Raw genomic sequence first — 18,392 nt, 5'->3', positions numbered from 1 at the left:
ATGAAAAGGTAAACGTCGCCCGCGATATTTCAAGCCGATAAAACTCGTATAATATGTAAAATATTTATATTAAATCATACATCGTTGTATTCTTTTCAAACAGCGCTACAATTTTTCTTACATCAAAATATTCACATTATTATAAAAAAAATTATACATACCTCTCCGTTCGTTAACACGAATAGCTTTTGTAAGCAACTATTATGCTCACAATAGAGTTCAGTTTGAACCATTTATATTGATATATATTTGTTATGGTCTATCTCTTTTAATTTAAAAGATAAAAGGGGTGTGGCGCCGCATAGGCCCTTACATATATGTATATTGTTGCGCCCAGACTTTTTTCACCGCCGATGCTGCGTGCAGTCAGCTGAGGGATCGATCGATAATATTGATCGGCCGTTCAACAGCTCTGAACGCCACTTTTGGTGGGACACCCTGTATATTATACGACTATTATTCTCTAATATTATTCTCAATAAAATTTTTATCTTTTCTCAACAATAACAATAAATTAAGACAAATTTTTCGAATTTTATTAAATGACTATATATACCCAATAAACATTAGGACATTCTATGTACGTTCTATGTATATACATATATAGATATTGTATATTCTATGTATATACAGGGTGTCTGGCAATAATCGCCCCACCGGTCATATACAGGTAGAGGAGGTCAAATCGAGTAGAAAAGTCCTTTACCATTTTTTGATTTTTGTAATATGTACTAAGTAATTAACGAAAAAAGATTGGTAAATCCGTGCAAGTAAAGCGCGCGCAGCGAGAAGGACATCCCACTGCTATGCGATCACTAGGCGCGCGATGAAGCGTTGGGAGGAGCGCTCTACAAATGACAATGGCAACATACGAGCGGCGCGTAACGCTAGATCCTTGTGTCCTAGTGATCGCGTAGCAGTGGGACGTCCTTCTCACCGCGCGCGCTTTACTCGCGCGGATTCGCCGATCTTTTTTCGTTAATTACTCAGTACTTATTATGAAAATTAAAAAATGGTAAAGGACTTTTCTACTCGATTTGACCTCCTCTACCTGTATATGACCGGTGGGGCGATTATTGCCAGACACCCTGTATATATTGTTGCGCCCACGGAACGAGGTATCAACACATCAAACGGAACTCGCGGAATAAAAAAAACACTTTATTAGAGTAAAAAAAACACTTTAATAAGAACGGTAGCTCAAATGAATACAACGAATAACCAAGAAACAGATTGAAAGATCGGAGCTGTCGTATACGTCCGCCCGAGCAGATAGCTCACGAAAATCTGACATCTCATAGTTTGTTTACAAACTGTTATAGAGACGTCTCAGCGGCTAACAATATCATAGAAACTATTTACAATATCTCGTCTATTTAAGAAACAGCTTTCAGAGCTGTTGAACGGCCGATTGATATTATCGATCGATCCCTTAGCTGACTGCACGCAGCATCGGCGGTGAAAAAAGTCTGGGCGCAGAACTCAATGGAGCGCAACCACGGACTAAGGAATAGAGGGACTGAGTCTAAAGTCCTAGTTTAGGCGAGAGGGGATGGTAACTCAAGCGTGCGGGGGGGACTGCTTTCCGCCATATTGATGTAGCGATTCTCACGCAGAGATTCTGTGTCTGTGACATGGTTACACTCGTGTAGTGGTGCCACTAGACATAACGAGTGACAAGCATAAAGAGATTAGGCGATTTTATTATTGTTGTATTATAAATTTTATAAAATACTTTAACTTTTATTACTCTGAGGCTCTGCATACAGTAAACAAAATATTAGAAATAGCAATAAACATTTAATATTAAAAAGAGAAATTATTTTACATCTAACAAGAGAATAAAATATATTAATTAGTTCCAATTCTTATTTCTTAATTTATGCATTAATTTTTTCTATTCTTTTTATTTTTAAAATAAATAATTCCAATTTCTTATTTCTAATATTTAATAATTATTTCTATTTTTATTTCCTATTTTGTTTATTGTGCGCAGGATCTGACTTTCATTTCTCACATATACGCAAATAGTGAGTTCTATGTGTGGTGATTACTAAACGAATATGGCGGCCCCCCCGCCGCAAACGTGCTCCCCCGGTACAGCTTGTGCACCGTCCCTCTATTTCTTAGTCCGTGGGCGCAACAATACATATGTAAGGGCCTATGCGGCGCCACACGCGCCTAAAGCGCGGAGTAATACATGATCCACTACGTGGATCAAGAGAAAAGAAAAATGGAGAAGAATAAAGGACACGTCACGAGAAGCATGGTCTTCCTTTCTTTCCCTTGCCCGGCAAAATCCTTACAGTAATCAGAAGTGGGATATAAGAAAATGTAAGATACAAGGAAGTGCAAGATACAAGAAAGTGTAAGATACAAGGAAGTGCAAGAGATCCGTCTTTCGAGTACAAGAATCCTGCGTGACGACGTAAAATATTTCGACACTGTGCATTTACGAACACGACGCTGTGTGCATACGGTTATATCGCTGTGTGCGGGGACAAGGACACGTGTGCGTGTGTGTTTGTTACACATCGCTAATAGAAGGCAGTTCGAGTCAACTCGTACGAAAGCTGAAGAAGACGTTCTTCAATCTCATTGACAAAATGCCAAACGACGAAACATTCAAAGGCTGAGTTCCACTTGGTGATCGCAACGCTCGCGAACATTATCTATCTTTCTTTAACTTTCGATGAAAAACAAAGATAAAATGATTCCACAAGCGTTGCGATCGCCAAGTGGAACGTACCTAAAGTGATCGCATTTTAAGAATTATTGCGTAAGCGAGGCTTGTCGGTCGCCAGTACGAAGTCCGAACTCTTAGGGCGGTATTCATAGTTCGTTCTTATATTCAAAATCGTCTTAAGCACGGACTTACGATCGCTCTCTTCGTCACACATAGATTGTGTCTGACGAAGAGAGCGAATATAAGTTCGTGCTTAAGACGATCTTGAATATAAGAACGGACTATGAATACCGGCCTTAAAGCGGTTATACGATTTCGATTCTGTGGGGTCATGGAAGATGGCGCTAACCGAAAACGAAACGACGGGAAGCGACAGTATTGGTAAACGAAGTACAGTAGCCGAATGTCAACGAACGCCGATCCCGAACAAATGAGAAGGGAAATGGAATTCCTAAGAAGAGAAATCTTAGAGCAGACATCTTAGAGCGCGAGTTACAACTAGCACATCATGAGGCCGAATTACTGAGACAAACGCCGTCCGATGTGTTGAACAACTCACAGTCAAGGTCAAGCGTCAGATCATTGGGAGATTTGATAAATGATTTCAACGGATCCGAAAATACTTTTGGAAAATGGAAGAAGCAAGTCGAATTGGTTATAGCTACATACGATTTGGATAACAATTCGGCCAAAATTTTGATTTCCACGAAGCTCAAGAGTAAAGCGCTACGCTGGTTTCATTCGAAACCCGAATACATAACAATGAATCTGGATCAGTTACTGGCTGAGATAAAGGCAATGTTTGATCACAGGCCCAGTAAACTTGCTTTAAGAAAAAAATTTGAAGAACGGAAATGGCGCAATAACGAAACTTTTAGCGATTACTACCATGACAAAATTATTATGGGTAACCGAGGTGACCGTTACAGTTGACGAAGGGGAGATGATTGATCATATCATAGATGGCATTATTGATTTGCATCTTAAAAATCAAGCTCGTATGCAACGTTTTGAGACAACTTCTGCGTTGTTAAATACGTTTGAAAAAAATCTCCATTTAGTCGGATAAATATCGGCAAAATATCGTTCTGGCCAAGACGCAAACATGAAAACGGAAAATAAGGAAACGAAATTACAGCCAAAACAAACTCAAGGTGAAGACTGCACGAGTGGTAAAATATTACAACTGTAACACCAAAGGACATCTCTCACGAAACTGCAAGAAGCCTAAAAGAGATCCAGGTACCTGTTTTCAGTGTGGGGAAACCGGACATGAATAATTGCAGCAAACATTAAAAAAAAGAATACAGAAACGGAGCCCGTCAACAACGTGGAGAAATCATCCCCAAAGTGCGAAGAGGAAATCCGTCGATGTGCCGTCGTACAGATAAGAGCGCATAATAATAATAATAATAATAATAATAATAATAATAATAATAATAATAATAATAATAATAATAATAATAATCTTAGTTTTCAGATAGATACTTTGCTAGATACGGGTAGTCCTATTAGCTTTATTAAAGAGAAATTTGTCCCTAACAAAATTTTACTTGAGATTGAAAATAATAACAAATTTTATGGAATAAATAAGGCTGAGTTTAAGATATTAGGAAAGATTTTCATTACTATTAAACTTCACAATATTGTTCAAAAAAATATATTTCTCTACATAGTACCGAATAATACAACCACGAGTTCTATGGTTTTGGGTCGTGATACTTTGAAATAATTTAATTTAAAACTTGTAATAGTTTCAGAAAAAGATTGTCTTGTCTCTCAGGAAATTCAAAAAATCTTGAACATTAATATCAATCAAGCTATGAGACGCTGGCTGATGGTTTAAATATTAATCCGCAAATTCCTATGGAAATTCAATCGCAATTAAAAAGATTATTTATGTACAAATTGACCGACCGTTAGAACCTAAAACTAAAATGCAACTTGAGCTAAGCTTGACTTACGCGAACATCAACCATTCCATTTTTTATCACGTCGGTTGTCTTATGCTGATAAAACGAATTAAGGAAGATATTGGACAGACTTTTACAGAAAGGAATAATTCAGCCAAGCGAGTTTGAATACGCATCTCCCATTGTCCTAGTTAAAAAGAAAAATAATGCATATAAACCAGCGCTCGGAATTAGTTGCACATTTCGGACCGATTCTGGAGACGACGCCTCCTGTCCCCCCATTACCGCCCGGCCGCTGGCGGCCGAGCCGCCGATAGCTCTGGTTCAGGAGCGTTTTATATTAGAAATAGGCTGGATTGTTTAGGCATCTCTCAGGAAATCGTAACATTTTCTTCATTACATAAATAATGTTTATTTTCATTAATATATAATATATATATATTTAATTATTAATGAAAATAAACATTATTTGTGTAGCAAAGACAATATTACTATTTTTTGAGAGGTGCCTCAACAACCGAATCTATTTCTTATATAAAACGCTCCTGCGCCAGAGCTATCGGCGGCTCGACCGCCAGCGGCCGGGCGGTAGTGGGGAAACAGGAGGTCGTCCCTTGAATCGGCCCGAAATGTGCAACTAATTCCGAGCGCTGATATAAACTATGCGTTGATTATTGTTCATTAAATAAAGTCACTGTTTGAGATAACTATCCATTGCCGCTTATAGAAAACCAGCTAGATATATTAAACAATAAAAAGTATTTCAGTTTACTGGATCTGAGAGATGGATTTCACCACATAGACATAGTGGAGGATTCAGTAAAGTACCTTATTCGAATAAGTTCAAGGTCGTTTTCTTTAAAAAAATGCCTTTTGGCCTTAAAACAGCGCCGTATAAGTTTCAAAGATTTGTCAATATCGTATTAAGTGATTTCATAAAAACCGGAGATGTAGTAGCATATTTAGATGACTTTCTAGTCGCTACACAAACTTTAGAGCATCATATGCGTGTGTTAAAGCGAATATTTAAACTGTTAGTAGAAAATAAGTTAGAAATAAGAATAGATAAGTATAAATTTTGATTCGTCCAAATAAAATATTTAGGGTACTTAATCATAGAAAAAGAAATAAGTCCGACAAAAAATGGCATTGCAGCCGTGATAAATTTTCCTTTGCCGACTGATGTTCATAAATTGCAAAGCTTTTTGGACTTATGCTCATACTTTAGAAAGTTTATTCCAAATTTTGCAATCATAAGTAAATCATTATATGATTTATTAAAGAAAGACGCAATATTTAACATAGAATGTACGGAATTAAATGCTTTCAAACGACTAAAATCAATGCTGGTTGCATCGCCAGTGCTTAGTATTTTTAATCCTCATGACGAAACCGAATTGCATTGTGATGCAAGTGCATTAGCTTTCGGGGCAGTTTTCATGCAAAAAAAAAGAGCAATTTGAAATTTCATTCGGTATTTTATTACTCAAAGCGTACAACTCCTGCAGAGAGCAAGTATCACAGCTTCGAGCTGGAGACGTTGTCAATTCTATATGCTCTAAGACGATTTCGCGTTTATCTACAAAGCATCAAATTTAAAATAATCACAGATTGTAACTCGTTAGTGCTAACACTTAACAAAAAGGATATAAATCCTCGAATCGCCCGATGGGCGTTAGAACTTCAAAGCTACGATTACTCAATGGAGCATCGTTCAGGTTCACATATAAAACATGTCGATGCCTTAAGTCGATCTTGTTATGTATTAGTCGTAGAAGATAATACGTTTGAGTTAAACTTATCATTAAAGCCAAAGTAAAGATTCAAAAGTTAAACTAATACGCGACGAACTAGAAAAACGTTCAAAGTAATCTTTATGAAATGCGAAATGGAATCGTATACAGAAAAAAAGGGTAATAAACTTTTATTTTATGTGCCTGAAAGTATGGAATACAATGTGATACACAAATATCACGATGAAATGGGGCATTTAGCCACAGAAAAAACTTATGGAGTAATATTGCAGAATTAATGGTTTCCAAACGCTAAAGAAAAAATAACGAAGTATATACAAAATTGTCTAAAATGTATCTTTTTCTCTCCGTTGGCAGGAAAAGCTAAAGGTTATTTGCAGAATTGTCCAAAGGATAACGTTCCCTTTTCTACAGAGCATATCAACTGCGCACTCTGAATTCTACTGATATATTATTTGTCCGGAAAGAGCTGTCACGAGTTTTTATAATTATTACCTTTCTCTTTTACGTCCCTACTTAATAATTTTGGACGTTAATCTGTTGGAAAATTAATTGATCCTTTTGATTTTGGTGGGACATAAAATGCTAACATTTAGAAGAATCTATGCATTCTATTGGCGATACATGAGTATGGTAGGGAGGGTTCTTAGTCCTTGCGCAGTGTAATTTGATTGACAAATTTATGATTGCCCCCACATATTCGCAGTGTGAAATATCTAATCTGACAAACACTCGACCGGTGTCGACTTTTCTGATTAACATTATGTTTGTGCGAAAAATTCTTTTAGCGGAGCTGATGATTTGCTTGGTCTTCAAAGGCCAAAGCAAGATCTTAATTGCCAAAATTTTTTTCTTCTTTAATCAAGAATCATAATTATAAACGTTTCGATCGAAATTTCGACCATCTTCAGTATACAGAGTCTAATATGATGTGCTAGCTTTCATTCAGTGAATGTTACTTGTCTTTGCAACATATTCATCAATTGTGACATTAGGAGGCTGTGTAAAGACTTGTTTTGTGAGATCAATCATAGCACTGGTCATCTCAAAATCAGAAAGACAACTATTCTTAATTCTTTTACTTTTGTGTATGAAGTACTTTTGTACATGAAGTATATTATATTTTGTTATTATCTGTAGTATTCACTCCCCAAAAATAGAGAGCACTTCCAATGAGTGGATATATTTTTGAGCCTGACAAAATGTTTATTTTTTTAATAAAAGATCGTCGTCAGAAATTCGACAAAATGTAGCACACTTTAAGACAAATTAAAGTTATTAATGTAATAATTACAAACATTGCTGTATTTATTTTTATAACAATAATGACGTTATTGACAAACAATAGAAACATATGAGCTGGCTGATGTTACTGCTCGAACTGCAAACACCACTGAAATTATTTTTTGTTTATTTTTTTGTGCGTGATATTTTTTGCTAAAGTTGTGTATTTCTTCTCTCACTGTACACATGCGGAGATCTCTGTGAATCGCTTCGTTGGTAATGTACCACGGAGCATTGGTAACAATTTTTAGAACCTTGGACTGGAAACGCTGGAGTATTTCGATGTTAGAGTCACTGCTCGATCCCCAAAGTTGGGTTCCATAAGTCCATACCGGCTTAAGTATGGTTGTATAAATTAACAGTTTGTTGTCCAATGTTAGTTGTGAGTTCCTGCCCATCAGTCAGTATAGTTTGCTGAGTTTTAGTCTTAGTTGTCTCCGTTTCATCTGTATATGTTTCTTCCAGGTTAGTCTGCGGTCCAGATACATTCCTAAGTATTTGGCGTCTTCTGCCTGTGGTATGGTGGTGTTGCTTAATGTGATGATTGGGCATGTTTTTCTGCGTGTCGTAAATATTACGTGCGTCGATTTAGTTTCATTGACCTTTATTCTCCATGTTTTGAGCCATTTTATTATCTTGTTTATACTGGCTTGCAATCTTTGGGACGCTATTGTTGCATTTGCGTGCGATGCTAGGACGGCGGTGTCGTCCGCGAAAGTTACTACCATACAGTTTTCCGAGGTAGGAAGGTCGGATGTGTATAGTAGTATAGAACTGGGCTAAGGACACTTCCTTGTGGAACCTCTACGTTGATCGGAAGAAGAGGTGTTAATTCTTCTTGAAATTTGACTTGGAAGTACCTGTCACTTAGGTACAATTTTAATATTAAATAGAATGGTGGAGGGAGTTTTTGTTTTATTTTGTATAGTAGACCGGTGTGCCATATCCTGTCGAAGGCTTGTGCAATGTCTAGAAAAACTGCAGAACAGAAGCGCTTTTCATCAAGATCATGATATATTTTATTTACTATTCGGTGTACTTGTTCTATTGTCGCGTGTCTTCAAAATTGAAAGTTACATTATTTAATTGCAAATATGTTATAACTTTTAAACTATTCAACTACAAAAAAAATTACAAACAACTACAAATGATTTTGAATCACGTGGAATAAGCGGATTTAAAAAATCTTAAAGTTTAAATATATAATTACTACAACCAACTACAAACTATTTACTACAAACAACTACAAACAAAGTACTATTATTTTACATATTGAAAACTTTATTTATTAAAAGTCGGGTGCCAAGTTCACATAAATCGATTGGCATGATAGTTCCAAATATTGGTGAATGAATTCTTTTTTTACTGATGTAATTTCTGCGGCGAGGGGTTGGAAGTGGACCTTTTACAAATGTTGCAAATGTTGCAGCTTTGTCTTTGTCGTTTCTTGCCCAGCTGCTATCGTTTTTGCGTATAGGTGGTCATGTTGTTTTAATTGCTTGAGGCGTTTGATGGCTTTCCATAAGCTATAATCAGTAGTTTCAGTAGTGTTAAAATATACGTTCCGTTCAAAGTTCCCGCTTCCTTAGGCATGTTTTTATTCACACGCTTCTTTCATTTGTTTATGCTTGGCATCTTTCTATTGTTTTTTATAACCCTGCCCGCTTCGCTACACGTAAGACTGTAGGTCATACAGGAAAGTACACGCGTCTCTTGTACATTGTCTAAGAAATAAAGCAACCTATTCAATATCAAAATTGTGCTAATTACATTACATTACATGACCTCGAACAAGTAGCTGTTAGGTTTTCTAGATAGTTTTGAATTGATTCGTTTTTTAGTTTGTTGAGGAAGTTTTTGAGGTCTTTGGCTTTTTTATTTAGTAGTGTTTTAATCTTAGGATCACGGGTCAGTTGTCATTTTTTCCTGATTTTTCGTTTTTCAGCTATCACTTTCTTGACACTAATTGGACAGCCCAGGCGTTTATTGAAGGTGCTTTTGGTTGAAGTTGCGCTCCAAGCAGCGTCTTGGATAAAGGCATTAAAAGTTCTACCGCTGTGTCTAAGTCTTCTTTTGTTTTTAAGCGAATGTTTAGTAATAACTTACTTTCCAGTTGCTTTTTAAGGTATTTCCAGTCTGTGTTTTTGTTGCAGAGTAAAGTTGGCATTTGTTTTTGTGTGACTTGTGAACTTAGTGTTACAATGATGGGAGAATGGTCCGAGGAAAGATCTAGGCACGAGTCGATTCTTAAGTAATTCTCTGCTATTCCTTTGGTCACACTTCTGCGTGATTGCGTCACACTTCTGTCGATGACATCTGGAACTTTACGTCTGTTGGTTGGCCAGTAGGTAGGTTGTTCGGTAGAGAGATAGTTTAAATTTTTGGCTCTTATTGCTCTGAGAAGCTCTCTTCCTTTGGTAGTTGTGAGTCGAGAGCCCCATTGTAGGTTTTTGACTTTGTAGTCTCCCCCTGCTATGAATCGGGCACCTAGTGTATCGAAGAGTGCTGTAAATTGTTATTCTTTTATGTTGTGTTTTGGAGGGCAGTAAATTCCCGATATGATGGGTCCTGTCCAATCGTCTACCACAATGCTGGTAGCTTGTATGTGTGCTTGCTCAAATTTTGATAGTTTGTAGTGTTTGACAGAGTTTTTAATGATGATTGCAGTACCTCCGTGTGCAGTTCTATCAGGGTAGTTTGTTTCATAGATGGAGTATTGTGGCATTTTGAAGTAGCTTTTTTTAGTAAAGTGTGTTTTAGATATTAAGAGTGTATGAGAATGTATAGTGTATGAGAATGTGTAGTGAATTACTTTGGAATCAATACTTAATAAAGATAACTAATTTGTCAGGATAATATTATATTTTGTGGTATAAGTCTTCCAGTACAAGCTATTCGACTTCACTTCGTCAGTGTTGGCAGCGGACTCCCTTCTTTCGCTCCAAATACGTAGTCTTAATACATCTCTATATGCGCTCTGTTTCTAAAGCGCCGTCTATCGCTCAAACTTTTCGAAACGCTCGTTATCGCTTACAAGAGTATGTCTAGGTCTTGGTTCTAGATAAATGCTTTTACTTCTTGAATGTGTTGATTCAGACCGTTTGTATTCCAAGATGCAATTTTGAGCGTTTATCTTATATTTTTATCTTTGAAACAAGAGTAGTAAGGAGATTAAGCATAGTGTCCATGCGCTCCATAAGTTTGCTTATCATGAGTTCTAGGTTGATATAATTCTGTTGTGACGTTGCTTGTTGCGTCTGTGGATTAGTTACAACTTGTACTTGCTGGTTTGATGTCTTGACCGCCTGTGCGAATGTGATATTTGGTCTAGAGTTGTTGATATTACTGGAAATTATTTGTCTATCTGTTTCTTGTTTGGTCTAAGTGTTGGAAATTTTCTTTTTTGAGTTTCCTTATAGACTGTGCATCTCTTGTAGCTTGCAGGATGATTACTTTTGCAGAGAGCGCATGTGGCTGCGATTTCTTTGGTTTTGGTGCATAGCAATGTCAGATGATTATTTCCACATTTGACGCACCGTGGTTGTCTGTTACAGTATGTTTTTGTATGACCATATTTTTGACATCTCAAACACTGTACAATTTCTCGTTTAGTGTGAGGTGATTCAACTTGTACTTTTATGTTTTGCAGAAACAATATGTCGTAAATTGATTTATTGTTTTCTTGCGGTTTTAAATTTACATAAAACATCGGAAACGGTATCTTCGTTGCGCGATGTTTGATGTTATAGATGCCGGTTACTATGTGCCTTTTTCGGCAATTTCTTCCGTTAATTCTATTAAATTAACGGTATGATAGATGTTCCGGATTACCACTTTAAAGTTCCTTTCTTGCTTAAATTGATATGTGTGAAATGCTGTTTTTTTTAGCAGTTAGAGTTTTAATAATTTTAGTATAATTTTCGGGAGCGGTAGGTTGTACTTTGATTTGGTTTTTCCCAAGAATTTTGAAGGTATATCCTTCTTTTGTAACGGCGTCGAGGGTTTCCACGAGCGACTTGATGTATAATACGTCAGGGATAAAGATAGGAGGTGCCTTTATTGCTTTATTTTTATTGTCTTGTGCCTCTTCGGAATTTTCGTCTGCTGTTTGACGTATAGCTTGAAAACGGTTTACGCTGTTCACTGTTACATATTCAGTGATTGGTTTTGATATTTTTATCTACTTTGAATTCAAACGTGCGTATCAATAGAATTTCTACGTCCGTTACTAAACGGCATGAAATATTTAAAATATACATATGTTTATATTAAAATATTATTATAATAACAATGTAATAGTAAAAAATAGTGTAAGTAAACATACGTCTTATTATTAAAAAATTACTTTTGTATGCATCTCTGTCTTTTAATCGTAGCACGAAAAAACACAATTTTCAAATAAATTATTATATTTCACAATTATAGTTAATCATACCTATCTTTAAGTCTTCTGTTAGAATTCGTCCAATAAAAGGAATAGCAGGGAAGAGTCTCATTGTTTCTTTAATAACTCGGTCCAAATAATTCATATGTTGCAAATCATCATATTTAATTGGTACAGATTTTGGAGATTCAGTACCGTAAATTTCTAATAATTCTTTATATACTTTTTCCTAGCATGAAATAAATTGAAGCGATTATGTGTATTTTTTAATTTTTATATTGCTTTATACTTGTAATTTGTGCATTGCTTATGGAATTAATATTGCTAGCAATGACTAAAGCGTAAGTAATAATAAATGAAAATGTTTGCATAATTGTATTTAAATTTTTAACATAAATAATATATTACATATTGTGGAGATGGAACCAAAATCAATCCCACTTTTGAAAATTGTAGTGAGTACAAGAATGAATGAAAGACTAAAGACACATCTTCGGTTATATACACTTGCATCAAAGGTTTTAGAGTTTCTTTTTATTTTTAAAAAGAATTCCGGCGATTAACACCCCAAGTAAGTGACATCGGATATCTCGGCATATTTTCAGAAAATACTTTCATGCGCACTTTGTTAATATCACCACTGCTCCTCTGTACTTCGTTACAGAAATGGCTTTTCTTTCCTTTCCTTCTAAGATCTCTTCTTTGAAGATTTTTCGATCTTGAATTCTTACATTACGAACTTTCTTTCGAATTACGAACGATAATCGAGAGGAAAACTCATTCACCGAGAGATAAAGACGCATGATTTACTGTTTTTTGCTCTCTGCTTTTGCTTACCATCGCATTTTTCTGTTTAGTCGTTTAAGTGCAAACGATTCTAATGTTATTGTTACGTCCTGATAGATGTAGAATTTTTTTGTTGGGCTCGGCGATCGACGTAAACGGGCCTGACCGCACGAGCCGAGCGGCAAGTTTAGGACTTGCGACAGGTCAGCGACTGGAAGAGTCGTTTTTATTCCGTCAACGAGTCAACTGCTCGTGGTTCCCTTTTTGGGTCAAGGAATTGAATCCCTATTACCCGGGACGGAACCTTTGTGCGCAATTTGAGAGGGAAGGTGTGAGGGGGTGACAAACGAAGAGGGTGTGGTTAAATGAAAAAGAACAAAAGTTTACTTTACTAAAGACAACATTTTAATTTGATTAAATTTATAATTAGGATACAAAACTTAATTCTTAATCGCAGGTGTTAATAATTTTATTCGTGTATTCCTTACAAGTGTGTGTGTGTGTGTGTGTGTGTGGATTATTCCTCAGGGGAGAGGACTAGATTTAAGAAGTCAAACCCTGTGAATACAGGGTGAGGAAGATGCGGAGGAGGCTCGACGTATTCAATGGTGGTGGCTTTGGAGTTGACGGATATGTTGTCGAACTCCGGATCGTTATGTGGGAGTTCCTCCAGTTGAGCCTCTACTGGAGGAGAGTGGAAACGGACAGGCGAAGGGGGTCTGTACTCCAGGAGCTCTTCTAGGATCGGAGAAATGGACCTGGGGGTAGGAAGTGGTGAAAGGTCAAGAATGGGTTCAGGAGATTGTTGAGGAGATTCCTGAGGAATCGATGGTGATACAGAAGGTGGGTCGGTTTGAGTGTGTGTGGTTGTACGAGAGTTACTACGTGGGGTGTGTCGCCTAATTCTAACGGGTCTTACGGTGACCCTCGCCGCGTATCTAATGTATGGTGGAAGAAATATAGCTATGCAGAGAGCGAATGCCGAAAGGTCCGAGCGATTTCGACGATTGTTGGGTCGCGGCAAATGTTCAGTTCTCATCGTTACAGGATAGTTTCGGATTGGGTTGAATGTGTACGGTGGTTTTGAGCAGGCGCTCCGTTGAGGGATGGTGTGTAGGCGTCGGACCCTTTGTAAACGTGTGGGCACTCTGCTGCGGGATGGTGTCGTCAGGATGATGGACCCTCTATTTGAGATGCACCACTTGGTCGTGACAAAGTATCGACCTTTTTTTATTTCGCGGCCCAAACTACTCGAAAAACTGTCTTAAGGACTTGACAAAACTTGCTTGATGAACTGAGTGACTAATTGTGTATAATTGTGTTTGGAGCCACCAAAACACGGGTTTTTATACTCTTTCCTTGGGGTGGATCCATTTGGAAAATCTTAGGTTTTTGAAGCGGGGATCGAATAAGAATTAGTCTTGTGAGAAGATTTTTAATGTGGGGGAGGGTGACGTCATTTTTAGCTAATAGGATTAGGTTTAGGTAATTAAGTTACTTGGAATGGGGGTAAGAAGAAAGGGGCCCTAACGAATAAGGAATAGCGTCGTTTCGGGTCCATATGCGATGGGGGTAGGTTTTTGAGGTGGCATAACCCGGTTGGTGTTAATTAGTATAGGTAGGGTGCATCTCAGTGTCTTAAGATCTAGGTTGGCGTAGTCTTTAGATCGTATGACGGAACGAAGGGTGGTCTATAGAGGTGCGCAAATTTCCCAGAAATAGAAGTACGTAGACATTAAATTTATTGAAATACAATACAACTTATTAACTTGCTTAATACATATACAGGGTGTCCCAGACTTACCGTATCACCCGTTAATGGCACATTCCTGAGGTCATTTGGAGACAAAAATCTTAATACCAAAATGTCGAGGCTACTATAGTATTTGAATGGGAAAGGCTTAAAGTTTACCAATCAGCTTGTCAGAATTTCGCGCGCTCAGGGACATCGCATCTCGAAAGGACCCTGCACAACACTTTATGTAGCAAATTATACTTCGTACCGATAGTATTGATTTTCTCTCATGACATGAGATGCAATTATTCCTCGAAGAGGAATATTATAACATTGAACAAATATAAAGACTTAAGTAAAACATTAACAAACTTACGAACTGTCTCACTATTTGGTTGGATTTGGTTGCCACTCGCTTATCAAATGCATATATTTTTTGCTTCACCTGAATAATTAGAAATTATATATAACATTGTGGGGATTAGGAGAAAAATGACGATAGACACAATTTTTCGAGAATATATATTTTAATCGTCCGCAGCGTATCAGGTGGTATACGCCTCCTTTCCTCTCCTAACCGCGCGCGCGGCAGCCGCTAGGGCCAGCGCTGCCGAGCGTTAGGAGCGGCGCTATCCGATAAATGTTAGGTTCTTCTCCCTTGATCATTAAAAGTTAAAAAAATTTATTAAAAATATTTTTTTCATTTTTAAATTTATTATGTGAAAATATTTCAATAGATTTCCACGTCACCCATGAGGTACTATTGATATTGAGGAAAAAAATATTTTTAATAAATTTTTTTAACATTAATCGGATAGCGCCGCTCCTAACGCTCGGCGGCGCTGACCCTAGCGGCTGCCGCGCGCGCGGTAAAGAGAGGAAAGGAGGCGTATACCACGAGAATCGGCCGAAAAGATGAAATAATTCCGAGCCCTGGTCTATATGACACGTCTGGAAGGGTAAATTTCCTTTTGGGATACTGTGTAGATATCCTTCTGATCGTCCACTAGGTGGAGAGTACTCTATGCACTTTAGGCAATTCTTTATACATTTTTTAATGTTTTCTTGCATGTTTGGAAACCAGTATACTTTATTAATATTTGAGATCACCTTTTTAACGCCTACGTGACCGAGGTCGTTGGAACACGTGCATATTACGTTGTTTTCCATTGATTCCGATACGTAGAATAACAGATTATGTTTGTTAATCTTTCGATATACAAGACCATCTCGTAGTTCGTACAATTTATCTTTGTTTTTCTCTAATTTATCGCGAATTTTAGAAATCTCTCGATCTTGATCTTGTTTTATTGAAAGCGTTTGCTCGAACGTATTGTCTTCTAATATTAAGAGGACACACGTAACCATCACATCCGTAAAACTACGTAGCCGCATCGATTTTTCAAGACTGTCGGTATCATACCGTTTTTTTGGTTCGTATCCGTGTTACGTCTATTATTTGTGAAAAGAACATTCACAGTATTTGAATCATATGTTTAATGATTTTAATAATTTTCTTGATATTTTTATACTTAGAATAATAACAAGAACCGAATAATACTACTAAGTTTTACATTTGCAATTTTGCAAAGTGCATTACTGGGTTTGCAAAATGTAATAAAATTTTTATAAAATAATTCTATTTAATTCAATTCAGTTTTTCTTATGTTAATTAATCGACTTCTCTCGTTCATAAACCATGCAAAACGTATAAAAAATTTCACGCAACAATGAAATACTTGAACGAAAACTATCATGTGAATTAACACAACACACCTAAGTGACTCGATAACGCATAAAACTGCGAAGTTTAAAATCAGCGTAAAGATTTTTATTGCTGTTTACAAATGCTTAAAGATGTTTATTGCTGTTTACAGATAAAGCAGTAATAAAAAAATTAATGAGAAACTAAAAAACTCAGCAAGCGTAATGCATGAATAAAAATGTTAACGCAATGGTCACAGTGCCTTCTTTCAACATATGCATAGTAGTTATTTTATTCTTGAAATTTGTTGTTGGCAATGTCTCAAGTGTGTCATACGTTTGCTCGGTCTGTGTACAATTTTGTAATCGTATTGCTGAAGAAACATTGCCCATCGTGCTATTCACGGATTGACAGTTTGCTGAAAGTAAGGCGAAAACTATCGCAATCTGTGATGATTTTAAATTTAATACTTAACAAGTACACGTGAAATCTTTTAATCGCGTATACGACAGCTAAGCACTCCAGCTCGAAGCTGTGGTATTTAGATTCTGCGGACGTTGTCCGATGACTAAAATATGCTACCGGTCTAAACTGTTCTCCGTCTTGTCTTTGCAATAAGATAGCGTCGAACCCGCTTGCGCTTGCATCACAATGCAATTCTGTCGTCGCGGTAGAGCAATAAATAGCTAATATTAGCTTATTGGACAAATGAGTTTTCAACATCTCAAACGCGTTATTTTCCTCTGCACCGAATTTAAACACGGTGTTTTTCTTTAGTAATTCGTACAAGGGTTTAGCTACAATTGAGAATCTGGAAATGAACCTTCGGAAATAACTCGCAAGTCCTATGAAGCGCTGAACTTCTTTTGTAGCCGTTTAGATGAAATAGCTAGCTATCTCATAATAAGCACCTTTACCCTATATCAGTTGATGAACAAATTTACTTCATATATTTGTATGTTATATTATGTATTGATTCCATCTCTGAATTAAATAGATGAATAAAAAGTAAAAAATGATTCCAAGAGCATCCTGATTTCAATTTATTTATTTAAGCAACATATTGGATTTGATATAGTGTATAATTTTTTTACATATTTTTATTTATCCATATTATTATTACATAATAACATAGCATTAGTTTATTTCTCTTTGAATTATATTTATTTACTTCTAAAATTATTTCCTTAACATATATTTATCTTAAACAAAAGTCTTTCAATTTCAAATTTTTATATATTTTTTACAGTTTTATGGCATCTCTCATTGAGTTTTGCAGTGAAATTATTTTCTAAAATTATTTTCTTAATATACATTTAATTGTACCAAGAAGTTTGTATGGAAATATTGTAAAGAACTCGTCGCGAGAGATCTTTTTTACGGCGAAGTAAAATTAAGCTCTTCTAATGCAGAAGATTTATTTGTAGTAGGCAGATTTTTATAACTTTCAAGTAGAGACCGTGCGCTCGAGTATTTTGTATAATTTATTGTTAAACAGCCGCGGGTTGTTTCGGATTTGCTCTAATTGCTAGTACGACTTGTACAGGAGTGCACTCCCGATCCGAGCCTATTGTTTTGTTAATTGTTGCATAGCCCATTTTCCCAAATTGTTCCGAATTTTCTCGATAACCTCCGAAACACGCCGGTCAGATTTGCATAATCAGCACGGCCCAAGAAATACTGTATTACGTGTCGTCAATAGCGAACAAGTTTCATACAAAGTCTTCTAATTTTTGTATACTTTTTACAGCTCTATGGCAGTATTACATTCCTCATGGAACTTGCAGTAATTTTGTAGTGAACTTACAGTGAATTTGTAATAGACTTGCAGTTTATTCTACAACCTGGTAAGTCTTTTTTATACTACCATTTTTATTTTACTGTATATATACAGTGACTCATGAAATTTCAATCAAATGTTTAAAAAATGTCTAAATATTATTTCAAAATATAATATTTTAGAAGTGTATTATTTGTATTCTCTTGTGTAATTGACAAATTATAACAAAAATTTATTTTTCTATATGTATACATATATACTATATTCTTTTACCTTCTAAAAACTTTTCATAAAATTTCTGAATTATTTGATCAAATTCATGAGTGAACTGAGCCTCTACTGCAATAATCACTGAACTGGTCGAT

The 18,392-nt window shown here is 36.3% G+C and overlaps 1 long non-coding RNA gene across 1 annotated transcript; it reads left to right on the top strand.

The window, feature by feature from the left end:
• The first annotated feature begins 273 nt into the window (after positions 1-273).
• LOC136999990 (uncharacterized) lies at positions 274-17,266 on the top strand. Its single transcript, XR_010890305.1, has 2 exons — positions 274-15,082; positions 15,430-17,266. It is a non-coding gene; the product is annotated as an uncharacterized lncRNA (long non-coding RNA).
• The last annotated feature ends 1,126 nt before the right edge of the window (positions 17,267-18,392 follow it).

The sequence above is a fragment of the Linepithema humile genome, chromosome 1 (assembly GCF_040581485.1).
Source record: "Linepithema humile isolate Giens D197 chromosome 1, Lhum_UNIL_v1.0, whole genome shotgun sequence".
In the NCBI taxonomy this organism is placed as follows: Eukaryota; Metazoa; Arthropoda; class Insecta; order Hymenoptera; family Formicidae; genus Linepithema; species Linepithema humile.
Note: the sequence above shows the minus strand (reverse complement) of the source record. Positions and strands in the feature narration are given on the sequence as shown.